This window comes from Lutra lutra, chromosome 18, assembly GCF_902655055.1.
Source record: "Lutra lutra chromosome 18, mLutLut1.2, whole genome shotgun sequence".
Classification (NCBI taxonomy): domain Eukaryota; kingdom Metazoa; phylum Chordata; class Mammalia; order Carnivora; family Mustelidae; genus Lutra; species Lutra lutra.
This window is the reverse complement of record NC_062295.1, coordinates 39,654,689-39,672,009: the sequence shown is the minus strand read 5'-3', so window position 1 is coordinate 39,672,009 and position 17,321 is coordinate 39,654,689. Positions and strand designations below refer to the sequence as shown.

Sequence of the window (17,321 nt, the reverse complement as noted above, 5' to 3'; positions counted from 1 at the left end):
GGGAGGCAACTTTCAGGGGAAGGAGGGAGTCTTTAGACGGCGACATGGGGTGGGGAGGGGCGGCAGCCCCAGCTCCCCCCAGGGCCAGCCCAGTCAGCAGCTGTGAACACGACCCTTTTCCAAAACACAGACTTGACCGACCCCGCGTGGGAGTCAGCTGCCACCACTCACGTCTGCTGCCTGTCTGCTTGTCACAAACACGTGGAGCTGACAGCTTGTGGTTGCGCAGACACACAGCTCTACAAAGACGGATTACGGTCTCCGGTGTTCTAGACCAAACAGCAAGCACAATTTCCTAATACGGGAAACACAACTTGCGGCAACACATTCTCTTACAGTTACACAGGTCCTGGGCTGCATTTCAAAAGGCACAGCAACAATTCAACGTGCATGGAAAACTTTGGGCAGGACAAACGGACCCGCCATGGCCACTGGGGGAGGGAGGAGCAGGGGACAACGGGCGGTATGGCCGAGAGACAGTGAATTTTGTCTACGTCACCTCAGTGTGTCTCAATGTAAATATTTTCATGTACGATGGTAAGTCATGGAGCGCTTGTGTGATTAGAAATGCATTTTAAAACAATCCTTACGGGCTTCGAGGGCAATGAAAACACTGAGTACATGCACTAAATGTACTGAAAATGCACAAATCCAAAAGCCCCACAGACTGGAGAGTGGAGTCAATTAGCCCAAGGAAATCCAGGGGCACCGCTGACAGAAAAGCTGACCGTATATCTGAGAAAATACAATGCATGAAATAAACGTTTTCTTTTACCCTGGTAACTCCTGGCAAGAGACACAGGCAGAAATGGCATTACTTTGATCTAGAAAGGCTACCATGTGTTCTGGCCAGGCAGAAACACCCTCAGACCAGACCTGCAGGAAGGAGGTTCTAAGGAGAGCAGGCTTGACATTGTTTTGGATCCACAAGGGCGCCTCTCTGGGCACCCACCTCAGTCACGGAGCACGGGTGCCCCTGCAGATGCCCAAAGCCCGAAACAGGAGAACCGTGAAAGCGAATGCCCAGAGGCGTGCTCCAGGAAGGGGATACTGTGGGGGAGGCCAGAGGGAGGACTGGCAGGTTCGAGCCGCAGTGTCAGCGTGGGATGGGGCGGATACCCAGCACGGTTCTTCTCTCCTTTTGGTGAGTATCTGACCTCACAAAGGGAGGGTCACATGAGCTGTTGGCCCTGGGCCCGGCTCCCTTCACCCTGAGGCTTTGCTGCGAGGAGAACCACACAAATGGGACTCCTGAGGGGCGGCCATGACAACATTGGCTACTGGCCCCACAGCCTTGGCTCATATCTGTGATGGGAACCTGCCTAAAGCTCTGGAGGGCACTGGGGCCAGGCCTATGGGTGGGAGGGGTGCTTCACCTTTTCTCCAGGGCTGTGCTGAGGCTCCTGGGGCTATGGCTCCAAATCAGCATCCTGTGCCTGATCTGTCTGCCTCTGTGCTTTTTGGAGGATCCAGTCTAAGCCTCTGATGGGAAAGGGTGGCTGCGTGTACCTGCTTCTCGGTCCTGCACCCTTGGCTTAAGGCCACACTTAGCAGCTAGCACCTCAGGCTGGGTGGGGGTCTCACCCCTGTCCCAGCCCCTCAGAACCCTCAATCTGTCCCAGGCCAGCCCATCTCCTTTGCAGTACAGCAGCCCAGCAATGCAGTGTGGTCCCGGGGCCTGGGGAGCAGGCGGCCTTTGGAGTGGGGGCAGCTCTGGAACCCTGAGAAATGGTCTGCAAGGACAGCGATGCCCACCGTGTGTCCCTAGCCCCAGACACAGCCTGGCCAGAGCCCTTGTCCAAGGCTGCCTTGGCCTCACAGCAGGCAGGGAAGTGGCCACCGAGGCTCCCCTGGTCTCCCTGAGCCTTAAAAGAGGTATAAATAGGGCATTGAAGGCATGGAAGCCGCCAGCACGTGTGTGGTCCCTGCAGGCACGACAGTGGGGTGACATCACCTCTGGGGCATGATCAGCTCCAGGATTTAGGAACGGATGCTAGTTTCGGTTCCAGGACCGGGAGTTCAGGGCCACCAGGAAGCACAGGGTTTCAGGGACGGATGCCAGTCTCGGTTCCAGGACCCGAGTTCAGGGCCACCAGGAAGCACACGGTTTCAGGGACATGCCAGAGTCTCCATTCCAGGACTGGTAGTTCAGGACAACCAGGAAGCACAGGGGTTCAGGGACAGATGCCAGAGTCTCAGTTCCAGGACTGGGAGCTTAGGGCCACCAGGAGGCACAGAGGGCTGCTGTCCTACACATGACAGCTGGTTCCCAAAGCAGCCAGCTGATGTTAGGGTGCCCTGTTCCCACCCAGGCTGGGGGATTCCAGGTCATAGCAGACCTTCCTTCTCTCCAGGATCAAGCAGCAGAGCCTTCATCTAGGAAAGAAGGCAGACCTGGGAGGCAGGGAGGATCCCACGTGGACTCAAGGGACAGGGGTCTTTTTTTTTTTTTTTTAAGATTCTTATTTATTTATTTGACAGAGAGAGATCATAAGCAGGCAGAGAGGCAGGCAGAGAGAGAGGAAGGGAAGCAGGCTCCCTGCTGAGCAGAGAGCCCGATGCGATCCCAAGACCCTGGGATCATGACCTGAGCCGAAGGCAGAGGCTTAACCCACTGAGCCACTCAGGTGCCCCCAGGGGTCTTTTTCTAAAAAAAATTTATTTGACAGAGATCACAAGTAAGAGGAGAGGCAGGTGGAGAGAGAGAGGAGGAAGCAGGCTTCCCACTGAGCAGAGAGCCAGATGCGGGGCTCGAGCCCAGGACCCTGGGATCATGACCTGAGCTGAAGGCAGAGGCTTTAACCTACTGAACCACCTAGGCACCCCAAGGGACAGGGGTCTTGACCACCCTGTCTGCCAGGACACCCTCCCCCCCTGGCAGGGGCATGCTCTTGGGCACACGGTCCTGGCTGTGCACCCACACCTGCCAGGGGTAGTGTGGCAGCGGCAGAGCGTGGTGCGGTGCTGGGTGCAGGGAGAGGAGGCCCCTGGTTGTGCACAAGCCCCGTGGCCACACTGGCTCAGCCAGTCTGAACACCTGTGATCCTGGCCTACTGTGTGAAACTGGTACCTGTGGCAGACTAGGGTGAGTTCAGGGCCAAGCGGGGATGGGACCCAGGGCTGCCCATAGCTCCACGTGTGCCTCGAGGTGCCACCTATCTGGGGATGTACCTGCACAGGGTGTCCCAGAAGGACCTTGGAAGCCAGTACCCCCAGTACCCCCAGAGGGGACGGGCAGGTGCAGGTGGAATCTGGTCTCTTTGCCTGCTCTAGGGCTGCTGCGCTGGGGCAGAGCCACAAAGTCACCCCCAAAAGTACCCAAGGACCTCAAATGTGCAGCTGAAATCCTGCCATGTTTCTGGTTCTCCCAGGAGATAGCACAGACCCGTCTCCAGAGGGGCCCAGCTTCAGCTGGGAGCCAGGACTCCTGCTGGCCTAGTCTCACTCATGTTCTTAGAGCCACCTGGAGACGCTGGAGGCTGTGTCTGCTTTGCTGTCGCCTTCCGGCGGCACCTATGCTGGCTGATGTGGGCTTGGGGGCATCTCAAGCCACAGGACGAGTGGTCTCACTGTGGGCTCAGGCGATGGCTGTCCTCTGCCGTGTGGGTAAGGGCTTCCAGCACACAAAACAGCAAGCTTGCAGGAGGCCCATTTCACTGTTCTGTTGGCTCGTTCTTGTGAAACCACAGTGGGAACAACATGTGTTTACAAGGGGCCAAGCCCACCAGAGTCTGCTCAATGTGCCACTTTGCCTTTTCTGGGGCCCCCTCTGTACCCTGTGGTGTCAGGTCCTTGGGGTGAGGCTTTCCGATGGTTCTGTGTGGCTTTGTGGGTGGACTGCCCTGCGGACCCTTCTGCTCGGGCGCCGGAGACGCTGGGTGACAGGCTGTCATGGTGTGAGTGGAGACTACCCATTCCAGACTGAGCTGACCAAAGAAACCCGGCCATACAGACCCACCACCCCAAAAGCAGCGGACCCCTGGCATTATCCCCCACCCCTTCTCTGGAAACTGGGGTTGTCCAGCGGTGGTGCCAGTGGTTGGCTGATGTGCCCCTTCAGCCCCCTCCCGCAGATCTCGCACAAGTGTCCGGGTTGAGCCAGACTATCCAGTGTGGGCTTTCTGCCAAATGAGAGACTCGGGAGGGGTCTCACACACATACAGGCACTGCACGCTAAGGTGACATGGGTGCTGGCCACACACTGCTGGGTGCCTCGTCACTTGTCTGTACCTGCTCCCAAGCACAGAAGCTGCCCTGGTTGAAATGTGGATGGCTCTGAGCCTCAGGGGCCCCAGGAGAGACAGTTCACCCCAGGCCCAGGCCCAGGCCCAGGCCCAGGCCCAGGCCCATGCCTGGGCCCAGCCCCAGCCCCAGGCGTGCAGTTACAGCCTCTGGCCCTGGCTCAGGCCCCAGGAGGGTGGACAGCAGCTCTCTGTGTCCCAGAGAAAGGCCCCTTGTCTTTCTCAGAGCACCCAAGAGCAGAGATCAAGTGCTCCTCTTCACACAGAGAGCTGGGCAGGCAATGTCGCCTGGGCAGAAGATGGAGCGGCTGGCCCAGCCATGGCACGGCGGCAGCCAGAGCCCAGGATGGGCCCAGAGCTGCTAAAGTCCAGCGACATGGCAAAGACCGAGGGTGATGGAGAATGCTCCTCACAGGTCGGCATGGTCCTGCCACCTGCTACAGAGGAGAGTGGGGACAAACTAGCCATCCTCCAGATTTTCCCACTTGGAATTCCAAAAGGAGACACTAAACTCAATGCTTATGAGGTTTCATAAAGCAAGGGAAACTGTTTTTCCTCCCTGAAATCGTGTGGAAACCCAAAATTCAATCAGTATTGGAGCAGCTTTGGGGGAGGGGATGAAGGTTTCTCCCCGGGCTCTGGAACCCTCTCTCTGCCTGTCTACATGGTGGAGTAATGCCTCCTGACATCTGGTGGCCACATTTTATTTTTCAAAACGTGGTGAACGAAAAGTAACTCCAGCAGAAGAAACAGAATCTAGAATGTAGCCAAATTTAGGTGAAAACTCCCAACTCTTTGCTACGGGCTGTCCTCGACGGCCCCCCAGGCCAGACAAAGAAATGTGTGCACACCCCTTTACTGTGGGGAGCTCTGCTCACCCCACAGCTCTACCACGCAGAGGGGCTCGGGCCCCTGGGACTCATAGCTCGGGCCTGGGCAGGTGCCGTCCAAGGCAGAAAGTGGGAGCCCAGGCCTGTGGCAGCCCAGCGCAGCCACAACACCACATCCTCACTACAGCGCAAGAACAACAGAAGTTGGAATTCTGCATCCTTCTTTTTCATGCTAAGTGTTTGCAATGGCTGCGGGCTGTACGCTCAGAGCACATCTGTCAGGACAGGGCCCCACCTTTAGGGCTCCCACATGGCCACCCCCAGGTCTGGCCCAGGGCAGCCAGCGGTGACAGGATGGGTCTCTGCAGGCTCCTGATGCCCGTACCTGCCTCCCACTGCATCCGCTCCTATTTTAACTTTTGACATTTGCAGAAAGCTCTGGGGTTTGACAGAGCTCATCTCCACCAGCCCGTTCACAGAGGTCCTTTCAGATGGGGACTAGCACACAGTGCTCTGGAGAGGCCCTGCCACCTGGAGGCCAGTCTGTGGCAGGTCTGGATAAGGGTTGTGAAGGGTAGAGATGTCCGCCCAGCGGGCTAGATGCTGGCTCCTGATCCACCAGAGGTGGGCAGGGGCCGCACCAAGAACTGAGAAGGGCTGGGCCTTCCAGAAGGTTGGGCTTAAGACTGCGCCCCAGATCCTCTTAGGTTCAACTTTTATGAACTGTCGACTTTACCCGGGGCATCTAAAACCCCAGGACTTGCCCCAGGCATGCATACAAGCCTCCACCTGGCCCATGTCCACTGTCAGCCCCAGCAGAGGAGTGGAGCCCAGAGCCTGGTCCTGGTCCTGGATGAGCTGGGTCTGCCAGCTCCAGGCAAGCCCTGGGCAGCAGTTCCCAGTACCAGTCGCTCATGAAGAGCCAGGGAGGGATCGGGGGACAGAGGGCGCAGAGTCTGAGTCTGAGGCTGCCCCACTGGGATCCAACCAAGCCTGGGGGGGGGGGGGCTCTTGCTCCCTACAAAATAGAAAACGTGCCTTGTGCTTCCAGGATTTTATCTCACAGGGCCTCTCACCACAGCTGACGGCAGGAGGGGCAAGGCTAACCCTGGGCCCAGAGCAGAGGCCACACTGGCTCCCGCCAGACAGGAGCAGTGCTCGCCACACAACTGAGGCTCCGAGGACCAGAAAGCAGGCTGAGAGTGAAGGCAACCTTCCAGCCAGACCTCGGTGTGGCATCAGGAAGGCAGGGGGCTGCTGGCACCCGTGCCCTGGGCCCGCAGAGGACAGCCCCCACTCCCGCCACAGGGTCTGCAGCCTGGCTGGAGGCACCAGGGTGGGGGGGCGGAGGCTGGGGGAAGCTGGAGACAGGACTCCTCCATCACTTCCAGGACACAAGCCAACCCGGCACATGGCAGGGGAGGTACGTGGTACCTGCTGCATGAATCCGGAGGGTCTGTCTCCCCTGGGGGGGGGGCAGCATTCCCCAGATGGTGTCCATGACGGGCACTGACCCATCTCCCCAGTGACAGGTGTGCAGGAAAGGCCTGGGGAGGAGGTGGGAAGGGCCGGAGCTCATCCAGCAGGCCAGTGACAGACCCAGGCTGAGTCCCGCCCATTCTCCCTGACACCAGGCCACCGCACGGTGCAGAGAGAAGAGCACCCACCCGCTCCGTCAGAGCCAGAGCAGCTCCGGGAGTGCTGGTTCTCGCCTCTAGGCGATCTTCAACCACAGCTGTCTGTCCATAAACCGCCCAGAATGCTCCAGGCGCAGTTTCAGCACAGGGGGGCCCCCAGTGCCACAGTGGGGTCTGCTGACCCTTTGAGTCTCAGAACCCTGAAACCAACTGTTCCAGAGCCCAGAGTTCAGGGGACAGAAGGGTCTCCGGAGTCGGGGGTCCAGGAATCAGCAGGAAAAAAGGAAGTTGGCTCCAGCTCACAGGCCTCCCCACAATGGAGCCCCTCTTCCTTCTGCTTCTGAACCCAGGCATTCGGGGGGTAGGCAGGAAGCCCACGGTTCCATCTGTGGTACCACTGGAAATTTTGTTCCAGTTCAAAGACTGAACCTTCATCAGACTCATGACCCTAGTTATGAAAATTCAGAAAGATAACTTACGGTAACAAACTACCTTTTCCTTTTCTAGAAACAATGAAGAACAAAAAAGGGAGTGTTTCCTATGATTTTTCAATGCCATGTTTTATTTTGAAATGAGCAGACACACATGCAGCTGTTAGAGGCAAGAGACCCCCGCACGCCCCCTCCACAGGTTCCTCGGTGACACAGCCTGCGGGACTAGCGCCAAGGCTGCAACCAGGACAGGCCTTTTCAGCGACCAGAAACTCACAGCAACACCCAGCAGACTCCAGATAGAGCCAGTGATATAAAAGGTGTAGGGACCAACCATGACATCCGCCCAAGTTAACCCACACAGCGATGCCTCTGCTACCGCACGGATGGGACAATTTCCCCGTTTCATTTTGTTTGCAGCACCGGATTCAAACAGGAACTTCAGAAAATGTGCACACTGACAACTCGGGAAGCTGCTTGGAAAACCCATGGAAGCTGCCACGAACCGGAGCCGCGTGGCCCTGTGTGCATGCTGGGGGCGTCGCGCTGGTGCTGAGCGGAGGCAGACGCGGGCTCTGGCCTCGAGGAGCTCACGGCCGGATGTAAGTGAGCTCCTGGAGGACAGGGAGAGCGGCGGCCAGAGCAGCTGTTCAGGGCAGCGGAGGCTCCTCGCAGAGCACAGCTCCTGGATCCAGACGCCTATGCACGTGGTGGGGCCTGTGCACCCCTCAGAAGGCTTTCAAATGCAAAACGCAACACATGCGACACGCAGGGACAGAGACAGAGACCGTTACCAGGAGAGACCCCAGCTGTGCTTCGCTAAGCGTCAGCTGCAGACGTGACAGCCAATGTAACTGGGAGGTGCAGGCGAGCACAGGGGGTAGGTCTCCACCCACCACCGGCCAGGACACACCCACGCCCTCCACATGTTCCGCCAATGCCACTGTGGTCTGCCGCCCACACTCACAGTGTGAGAAAAAGCTAAATGTCAATAGAGACAGCAAGAGGTTATTTTAAATTCCAGGCTCCAACTCTCTGAGAGCCGGGGTTAAGAATGTAACCCCAACCTGAGCCCGGCTCCCCAAGCCTGCAGGTCTGCCACCACATGTGCCCCAGAAGAGCCAGGATCCTTCCCCACCTACTTCTCCCCATCAAAATCCACCTGGCCTCGGAGAATAGGATGGAAGCTGCTAGATGCTCTTCCCAGAAACATACCTCAAAGAACAGACTCCAGGACCCCAATGGAGCTCACTTCCTCAGTTTTCAGGGAGGAGTCGTCGTCCAAGGGGTGAAGTCTTGTCCATCACTCCAGGGAGGGTGTCCCACACCAGTGTTCTTCAAACCCCAGGGGCTGGACTGTCAGTGGGCCCTGCCTCCCAGTCTCAGCTTCCCAGCCACAGGGCTTCCTCCCCCGCCACACAGCATCATTTTGGGCTGGGCAGGCTGTGAGCAGCAGACAGCCTAGAGCCAGGAGACCAGCATGGGTCAGGAGCGCTGGGCGCATGGGTCAGGAGCGCTGGGCGGTTCTGCTTCTACTGCTACTTCTCGTAACCCCAGGGCGGAAATGGAGTTTGTGGTGCGAGGGTGAAGTTTGTCATAGACCCATATGCACTAAAAAGCCCAAAGACTCCCAGGTACACAGACGTGGGTAGGGGAGCTGGCCAAGATGACCAGTCCCACAAAACCCTGTGAACAGCCGCATGGTGCTTCAGCCTGAGATGGGCATCAGGACGCCACTGCTCTCCCACGCTGTGCTGGGACCAGCTTACTGGGTCCTTGGGAGACAGGCTAGCCCCGAGCCAGCAGAGAGAGCTCTGCCCAGCCCCATTCCTGAGGTGTGACGCCACAGGTGTCTGCAGACAGAAGTGACCTCCAGCCCTGAGATGCCATCTTTACAAAGGTCAGGTTAGCTCTCCGGATACAAAGTCCTCCGATATTGCAAGTCATTCCTTTTATTTAGGACACATCTACCATTTCACAGCTGGTCTGTCCATTGATCTATAGTCTGCATGTCCAGCCCTGTCCCTGGAGGGCCCTCTCTCTAGTGGCAGCAGACACACGGATGAACACCAGGAGCAGACAGGCTAGGGTTTTGGGGGAGATGGGGGCAGACAAATCTCCACTTTCCTGTCTGAGAGGGAAGGAGGTGTGCAAGTGTTGCCCATAGGGACTGGGGACCAATGGGGAGAGCCACCTGGAAGACCTTGGTGACACCTTCCTCCTTCTACTTTCCTGGCCAGAGGGAACCATCCGCAGCCAGTCCCGTCTCTGCCATAGAGTCCTGACTGGTAGAGACTACAGCAAGTCGCCTCTCCTGGCAGGAGCGGTGGGCCGGTTCACTGGAGGCTGGTTCAATGTGGAACGTGGTCCATCTCCGCACTGATTTGCCCAGATCACCATGTGGGGTGGATTGTCCAGGGCAAAGTGCAAGTCAGGTGCCATGGGACAGAAGTAAAAAGCAATCCTGTTCTCAAGGGGCCCTACCTGGGGACAGAGGGCCAACATGGGAACAGGCTGAGCTGTGGCTCTGCCTCCGAGCCTGTGGACATGGCTGCACAGACAGGAAAGGGCACGGGGGAAGGGAATGGTGATGTGGACCAGGAGAATGGCAACTGTGGCAGCTGAGGAGGGAGGACAGGAGGGGGGCAGCCCACAGGACACACGCTCAGATGTCAACCTGAGTGTCCCCACAGGCTGGGAGAGCGCACCAGGGTGTGGCTGAAGTCTGCACAGGCCGTGGAGAAGCTCAGGGACGTCTTCAGGGTCATGAGATCACAGAACCCATGGCAAAGGAGGGCACAAGGACAGGGAAGGCTCCATGCTCTTCATCAGAAGGCCAACTCCACGGAGAAGGAAGCTGGTAAGTGGGCCCGCCCCACCCAGTCGAGGGGTCAGCATTTCTTACCGGACATTTAAGGCAGACAGCATTTGCCTGCTCCAGCACAGTCTTAGGGCCTTCTGAGAGCAGGCCGAGTCCCCAAAGAGGCTGTGATGGACTCTCCTTGGCAAGCCTCCCAGCAGGCAGGCATAGGACCGGGCCAGGCAGACCCCCCAGCCTTTCATGGCCACCCAGAGAAGGTGCAGATGCTGCCCCTCTAAAGGGAAAGGCTAACCTCTCACTGGAGGCAAGCAGCTCACTGGGTCTTCCCAGACCTCCACGCCCTGAGGGCCATGCCGCCCATCCCCCCTACTGCCAGCCCATGCTGCCTTGGGTTGATGATTCCTCTTGGTATGAGCTTTGTCATCCACAAGTAGGAGTGGCCGACTGGGCCCTCATCTGATTTTAGGGAACTCATGATCTGAACTGAGCCCAGCTACACCAGGCATGGTCAACAGCGTCAGGCAGAGTGTCAGTTACAGCTTCCAGGCCTGAGGGCTGGCTCAGAAGGCAAAGGTCACAAGCTAGGCCCTGCCCCATGCTCACAGCAGGCCCCCCAGCCACGCCCACCTCCTTCCTAGTAAACTCTGAATCTGCTGCCTTCCTTTCATTTCCGGGAACGTGGAACTGGCCAGGAACTGAAGGCTGCACATTGTGTTTAATCTGGAAACACGAGACAGGGCAGAGCCAGGCAGAGTATTAAGTATGACTCGCAAATGAATCTAGAAATAACACGTAATATACAAAAAATACACTTCTCAACGACTTCCAAAAAATCTGCTGACACTCATTCTTAATCTGGCAGTGCTGACCTTGCCACACATTAACAAAAATCAGGTTCTTCATGCTTGAAAGCATACTACAAAACTGTGAAACACCTAACCCCACCTCAGTCAAGGCAGGCCCAGGGCTCTGGGAGCAGGCACAGAGCGCCAGCTCTCGTGGAGGCGATGCGATAAGAAGCAGTGACATGGCTTCTCTCCCCGAAAATAGCTAACAGTTCTGCACAAGACTTTCCAACATGTTTTCATGCTGCTCCAACTGAACCGTCTTTGGACTGTTTTCTCCCTCGGTGGCTTTTGGGCCCTGAGGAAGAGGAGACAGCTGAGCCTCTGGGTACAAACTGAACAGGACACCTTGATCCAAATCCTCATCTCAGGGGCCCCGCTGCCTTCTGGGCCCTGTGGGCTGGTCAGGACCCCCAAAAGGTCTGAGCTATGGGGAAAAAAAACCAAAACGTGTTACTGGCTCCATGATAAAACAGCAAAATCCAAACAAAGGCTTCACTGAATGTCTACAGCATCTCATTAAGTCAATTCCATCAACTGTTAAATATAATTTCATCACATTTGGAAACCAAGGGTTAGATTCTTCTCACTTTGCAAGACCTATTGAATGTACAGTGAAAAATCACATGCCCAAACTGTGAGTTACAGCCACATAATTTCACCAGCAGAACAGTAACACCCTTGTAAAGTTTTACTCCCCCGAACAAGGATGTGCCATGTGCGGGTGGGCCTTGCAAAGGAAAGGCAGCCCTGGGCTACTAAAGCTTTGAAGATGAGTCCCAGCCAGAGGACAACACCCATCCCAGGAGAGGCAAGGGTAAGGACAGGTTGAGTCCCAGGGTGCAGAACAGGGACACGGCTTAGACCCCTCCCCGCTTTTACAGAGAAGAGCTGGAGAGAGCTGGAGAGCCAGGGGATTCCGGTGGGGCCACATGGCCTGGGTCTGAGACCTAAAACCCAGCTCTCTGAAGCAGCAAGCAAGGGTCAGTCTCAGAGGCCTTCCGCCGGCAGGTGCTGCTAAGAGCTGCTCAGAGCCTCCCACGCGCCTCCCACCCCAGGGCAGGCCGCAGCTCAGAGTCTCCCCCATGCACCCCATTTTCTCCCCCCATCCCCAGAGCAGGACACAGCTCGGAGTCCCTCCCCTCTGATGCAGGACACTGGTCGAATCCCGCCCAGTCCCCCCGCTATCCAACCAGTACAGGACAAAGTTCGGAGCCCCCCACCTCCCCCCGGTGTAAGACCCAGCTCGGAGCTCCCCACGACTACCCCTACCTCCCGCTGCAGAACACAGCTTGGGGCCCCCTCCTCACCGCGCAGACCGTCGAGGTGGTGAGCAGGGCGCTCTAGGGACCCAGGAGGCGGGGGAAGGTGGACCCGGGTCGCTGGGCGAGGCTCCCAGGACGATGTGACCCCGGCAGCGGCGTGGGCCCACCCGCGCCCGACCCCATGAGGGAGGGCACCCCGCCCTCACAGCGAGCGGTCTTACGGGAACCCGTCTTACCCAGGCCAGACACCCCGCAGCACCCCCCACCCCCGATGCGCCCCGCCCTCCGCGCGCTCGGGCAGGGCGGAATTCCGCCCCCACCCACCTCCCGCGACTGGGCCCCCGGGTTCGGCGTACTGACCTCCGCGTACGGGGCAGTCAGTGCGCCCAAGGCCCGCCCGGCCGCAGAGCCCGCGCACTGCGCATGTCAGGCCGGCCTGGCTCGGCTGGAACCGGATCCAGCCGGCCGGGCGGTGACGCAAGCACGCGGGCGCTCGGCGTGTGAGGTCCCAGCGTGCGGGCGTGGCTCCGGGCGGTGGGCTGGACCCGGCGGGCGAGGCGCCGCGTGTGGGCGTGTCTACAAGCAGAGGGCGGAGACTGTCGCCGCAGGTGGGCGCGGACCCCCTCCCCCTCACCCCAGACCGGCTCTGCAAAGGAGGCAGGAGAGGTGCGGCGCCAGGTTCGTTATTCAAAAAGGTTGTTCAGAAGAGGAACGGCAATTCAGGACAGCTTCTCGGTCCACAGCTGGGCCACCAAGAGCCCACGCGCAGAGGTCTGCCTATTTCCAGGCCCTGCTTCTGGGCTGCTCCCGACAGGAGAGGAAGGAAGACCAGTGCTGCAGTACCCCCAGTCGCTCCCCATTTGTCTGCCCACAACTTGGACCCCCATCTGACTGGCAGGCTTTGGTCCCGCGCCCTGGCCCCACTCCCACATCTCCACCACTTGAGCACCCTTGGGTTCATTGAACCCGTCCTGCTGTCTCTTCCCCAGGGCCTTTGCACAAGCTCTTCCCTTTGCCTGGAGCCTCACGACCAGTCTGCCTCAGTTTCTGAGAAAACTTTGCTTCACCTTCTGAGCACCCTCCCAATCACAGCCCCGCAGCCCTTCTCTAAGTGGATACCCACTGGAATCTACTGATTAATATCTAGTCCCCCCCAACTGGGGGCTCTGCAGGGTAGGCTCTAAGACACTGCCCAGCCAAATGTAAGTGTTCAACAGAGAACCACTGAATAAATTAGTCACAAAGATTTTCCCTCACCATGTGAACACCTCAATCTCTTCTGGAGGATGTGTTCCCTCCTGTAAGACGGCAGGTGAATCTTAGGACGCAAGAAAAAAAAAACACACTCAGGCAGCCAGGAGACTTCCAAATCCACCCAGGGGCCTACTGGAGGCTCCAGTGGCAGGGTTGGTTGGGGACAGGTGCGGAGGGCATCTCAACCACCTCTCTGGCAGAGATCAGAAGCCAGGCATCCCAGGACACTGTACTCTGGCTGCTGGGACAGCTCAAGAAGCCATTTCTTCATTTGCCCACTGTGTGCTGGCTGGCGGGTGTGGGTGTCCCATCTTCCCAGTCTGATAAGGATCTTCAAGGTGCAGGAGCCAGAACAGACTCACTTTTTTTTTTTTTTAAGATTTTATTTATTTATTTGATACAAGATACAGCGAGAGAGGGAACACAAGCAGGGGGAGTGGGAGAGGGAGAAGCAGGCCTTCCGTCAAGCAGGGAGCCGGATGCAGGGCTCCATCCCAGGATGCTGGGATCATGACCTGAGCCGAAGGCAGAAGCCTAATGACCCAAGCGCCCTTGGGATGGACTCTTTCTGTGCTTTTCCTCTGGGTCATTTCACCCCTACCCACGGGCTGATCCACACAGAGGCTTGCTCAACGGTGATGATGGGGGCAGGCACACAGGGACTGCAGAGGCCTGTGCCAGAGCCAGATGGATGAAGGGAAAGGCAGGGGGCAGGGTGGGGACAGCCTCTGTGCCCTATGTTCTCACCTGTGCTGTCTTGCTTAATACCTGAAATGCAGGCATCATCATCCCCACTTTACAGATAAGGAAACTGAGATTCAGAACTGTTTTTTAAAAAGTTTCCCAAGACTGCCAGTTTCCTGGAAAGGACTCCATTCTGGGACTTCTGAGTCCGAGATCTACGTGCTGATTTTTTAGTGCATTCCAGTGTCACTACTCAGCTTTAAGAGCCCTCTGATTGATTGCTTTCTTCACACCCCCTGTCTGGTTCGGTGACTCAGCAGCAGCCCTGGGAGAGGAAGCGGGAAGGGGAGGGAGCTGGCCTGGCACACCACACGCAGGGACGGGACACATGGCTCTGAGTGCACTCTCATGCCCTCTACCATGTACCCACACTTCACAGAGGAAGGGCCTGGGACTCAGTGAGGGCCCCAAATGTGCTAGACCTGGCTACTCCAGACCCACTGTCCCTTCCAGTCCCTGCAGGTTGAGCTCTACCACCCCTGGGGCACATGCAGAGGCCCGGGCACTGGGCAGGTGGGGCTCTCCCCCACAGCAGGCACTGCCAGGCCATGCTTCCCAGCAGCTGTCTGAGCCTGGGCCTCAACAGAGAGCAGCAGGCACAAGGCTACTCACTGAACCTGTGGGGTTCAGGGTGGGGCCCCAAGAGAAATGGTACCTAGTACAGCCTGAGAGCCTTTGTGGACAAGGTCCAGCTGGTAGAATGACCAAGAGCCCTGCCTGCCATGTGGGCCTGGCAGCAGTACCTGGGTCCGACCCAGGGACCCCAGAACCCCACCCTCTCCAGGCAACTTAGCTCAGCAGCTCCTGGTCAGGAAAAGCCGGGATCGAGGACTAGTACTCATTTCACACGTATTTGTTTAGCAATGTTTTCACACTAAATACTCCTCTGAGTGGTGATTATACTGTGGGGTAAAAAACAGACAAAAACGCCTGCATCCACAGTCCGAATGTGTGTTTCCCCCAAACTCATATGCTCGAACCTAATCCCTGGTGTGATGTTATCTGGAGTTGAGGCCCTGGGGGAAATGCACGGGTCATGAGGGCAGAGACCCAGAGAGCTCCCTCGCCCCTTCCACCATGTGAGGACACATCCTGAAGATGGCCCTTCACGAACTGGGGGAGGCCTTCCCCAGAACCCGGCCATACCAGTACCTTGATCTTGAACGTCCAGCCTCCAGAACTGTGGGAAATCACTGTTTGTAAACCACGCCAGCATTCTGTGGCATTCTGCTACTGTGGCCTGAAGTGACAGAGACACCTGCCCACCATGAGATTCCATGAGAAGACTAAAATACTCAGGGGACAATTAGGGAGCATAGTTGGAGAGTAAGTTGATTTTAACGTGTTGTGATTGAAACATCTGGGGGAGGATGAAGGTCAAGAAACAGTGGTGGGAACGTAGCACCTGAGACCCAAGGTAAGAGCAGGGCCTGTGGTATGTGGGAGAAAAGGGTACAGTAAGCACACAAGTCCTGGGGAGGGGGCATGGAGGCCTGCATGAGGCAGACGAGAAGCTGGGTGGTTGGGGCCATGGGAGGAATGTAGAGCTACCCCATGAGGCTGGGGGTTCTAGAACCATGAAACACTCACCAGACCTTCCCCCAGAGGCAATACAAACTAGCCTTCAAAACCAGGGTGCCAGGCCTCCAAGATCATGTTGATCATTCTGAGTCACGAAAGAAAGAATAACTATGTTGGATATAGACATTACTAACTAGAATGTTTGGTCCATCCGCATGCCCAATTTTCTGGGCATGCGGCCTCCCAGAGGACCAATCATTGGTGAAATCCACAGGATATGCTGCAGGGGGTTTGGAATCCCCACCTGGATACAGACAGGCACACCCTATAAAGCTCCGGGACACAGCACTTTCCTCCCACTGAGCCTCCAGGCAGAGGCCCTGCAGGGCATGGTATCTGATGGACAGAAGCAGTGCGTGGCACAAGGGAGCTAAGTGGTAAAGTCGCAGGCGAGCAGGGTCTACTGTCAGCCACCAGCAAGAGGAAGCCAAGCCAAGCACAGCTGCAGGCCTTCCCAGCTCTGGTCTCTAGGCCACGTCGGCCCCTCCCCTCCCCGGCAGGCCAGGGCCCCCATCACTCCAGCTCTGGGATGTCTCCTTGAGAGCCTCCCGCCCAGGCCCAAGTGGTCTCCCTGGAGTTCTGTCACCCGCTGATAGGAGGACGCGCGGCAGCTCCATGCAAGCTCTGGCCTGGCACAGGCCAGGAGGGGCCACTTCCCAGCGCAGCCATGAAGCCAGTACCGGCCTGACAGCACGAAACAGAAAAACCACAGACCGACATCCCGATCCTAATCAGCAACACATAGAAAGAACCACAGACCGCAACTGTTTACCCAGGGACGCAGGGCTGATTCAGTCCTCAAGAATCAATCTGTATAATCCACCTTATCAACCGGCTAAAGAAGGAAGAACACACCATCCTATCAACTGAGGCAGAAAAAGCACTGGACAAAATTCAAATCCCATTCATGACATACCTCCTCAGAAACCTGCTAATTGCGGGAAGCTTCCTCAACTTGAGAAATAACATCCACAGCCCGACCTGCTCCGCCAGTCCAGGAGCAAGACAGGAAGACCCTCTTACTACTTCTAGTCCACTGCTAGTAGAGTCCTAAACCTGCATGACCAGGCAGCAAGAGGGAACCAAAAACATTCAGATTGGAAGAGAAGAAATACAACAGCCTGTATTTATAGATGGTATGGCGGTCAATACACAAAATCCCAAGGAACCTACAAAATAACTCCGAGAACGCACAAATCCAGCAAGATCACAGCACAGAGGATCAGCATGCAAAAGTTGGTCGTATTTCTAGGACTTAGCGGTAAATGTACAGAAAACCAAATAAAATACATTGCCACCTACAATTGCTCAAACAAAACAAAACAAAACAAAACTTAGTTGGAAATCCAATAAAACATATTCAGGATCTGCATGCTGAAAACCAAAAAAGAAAGCAGATGAAAGAAATCCATCTAAGGAAATGGGAGATGCACTGCGTTCTCGGACTGGAACCCAACCTGGTAAAGCCATTTCCTCCCAAGAGGAGAGACTGCTTTCATGCAAAACCATGGCCAGACTTTTTTTTTTTTTTTAAAGATTTTATTTTTATTTATTTGACAGAGAGATCACAAGCAGGCAGAGAGGCAGGCAGACAGAGAAGAGGAAGCAGGCTCCCCGCTGAGCAGAGAGCCCGATGCGGGGCTCGATCCCAGGACTCTGAGATCATGACCCG

The 17,321-nt window shown here is 56.8% G+C and overlaps 1 protein-coding gene and 1 long non-coding RNA gene across 4 annotated transcripts in view; both read right to left on the bottom strand.

Annotated features, from left to right (window-relative positions):
• C18H7orf50 (chromosome 18 C7orf50 homolog) overlaps positions 1-17,321 on the bottom strand; it is a 125,406-nt gene that overhangs the window by 12,260 nt on the left and 95,825 nt on the right. The window lies entirely within an intron of this gene.
• On the bottom strand, positions 7,250-12,407 carry LOC125090163 (uncharacterized). The gene is made up of 2 exons (XR_007124225.1): positions 12,116-12,407; positions 7,250-11,232 (listed from the first exon to the last, which is right to left on the bottom strand). It is a non-coding gene; the product is annotated as an uncharacterized LOC125090163 (long non-coding RNA).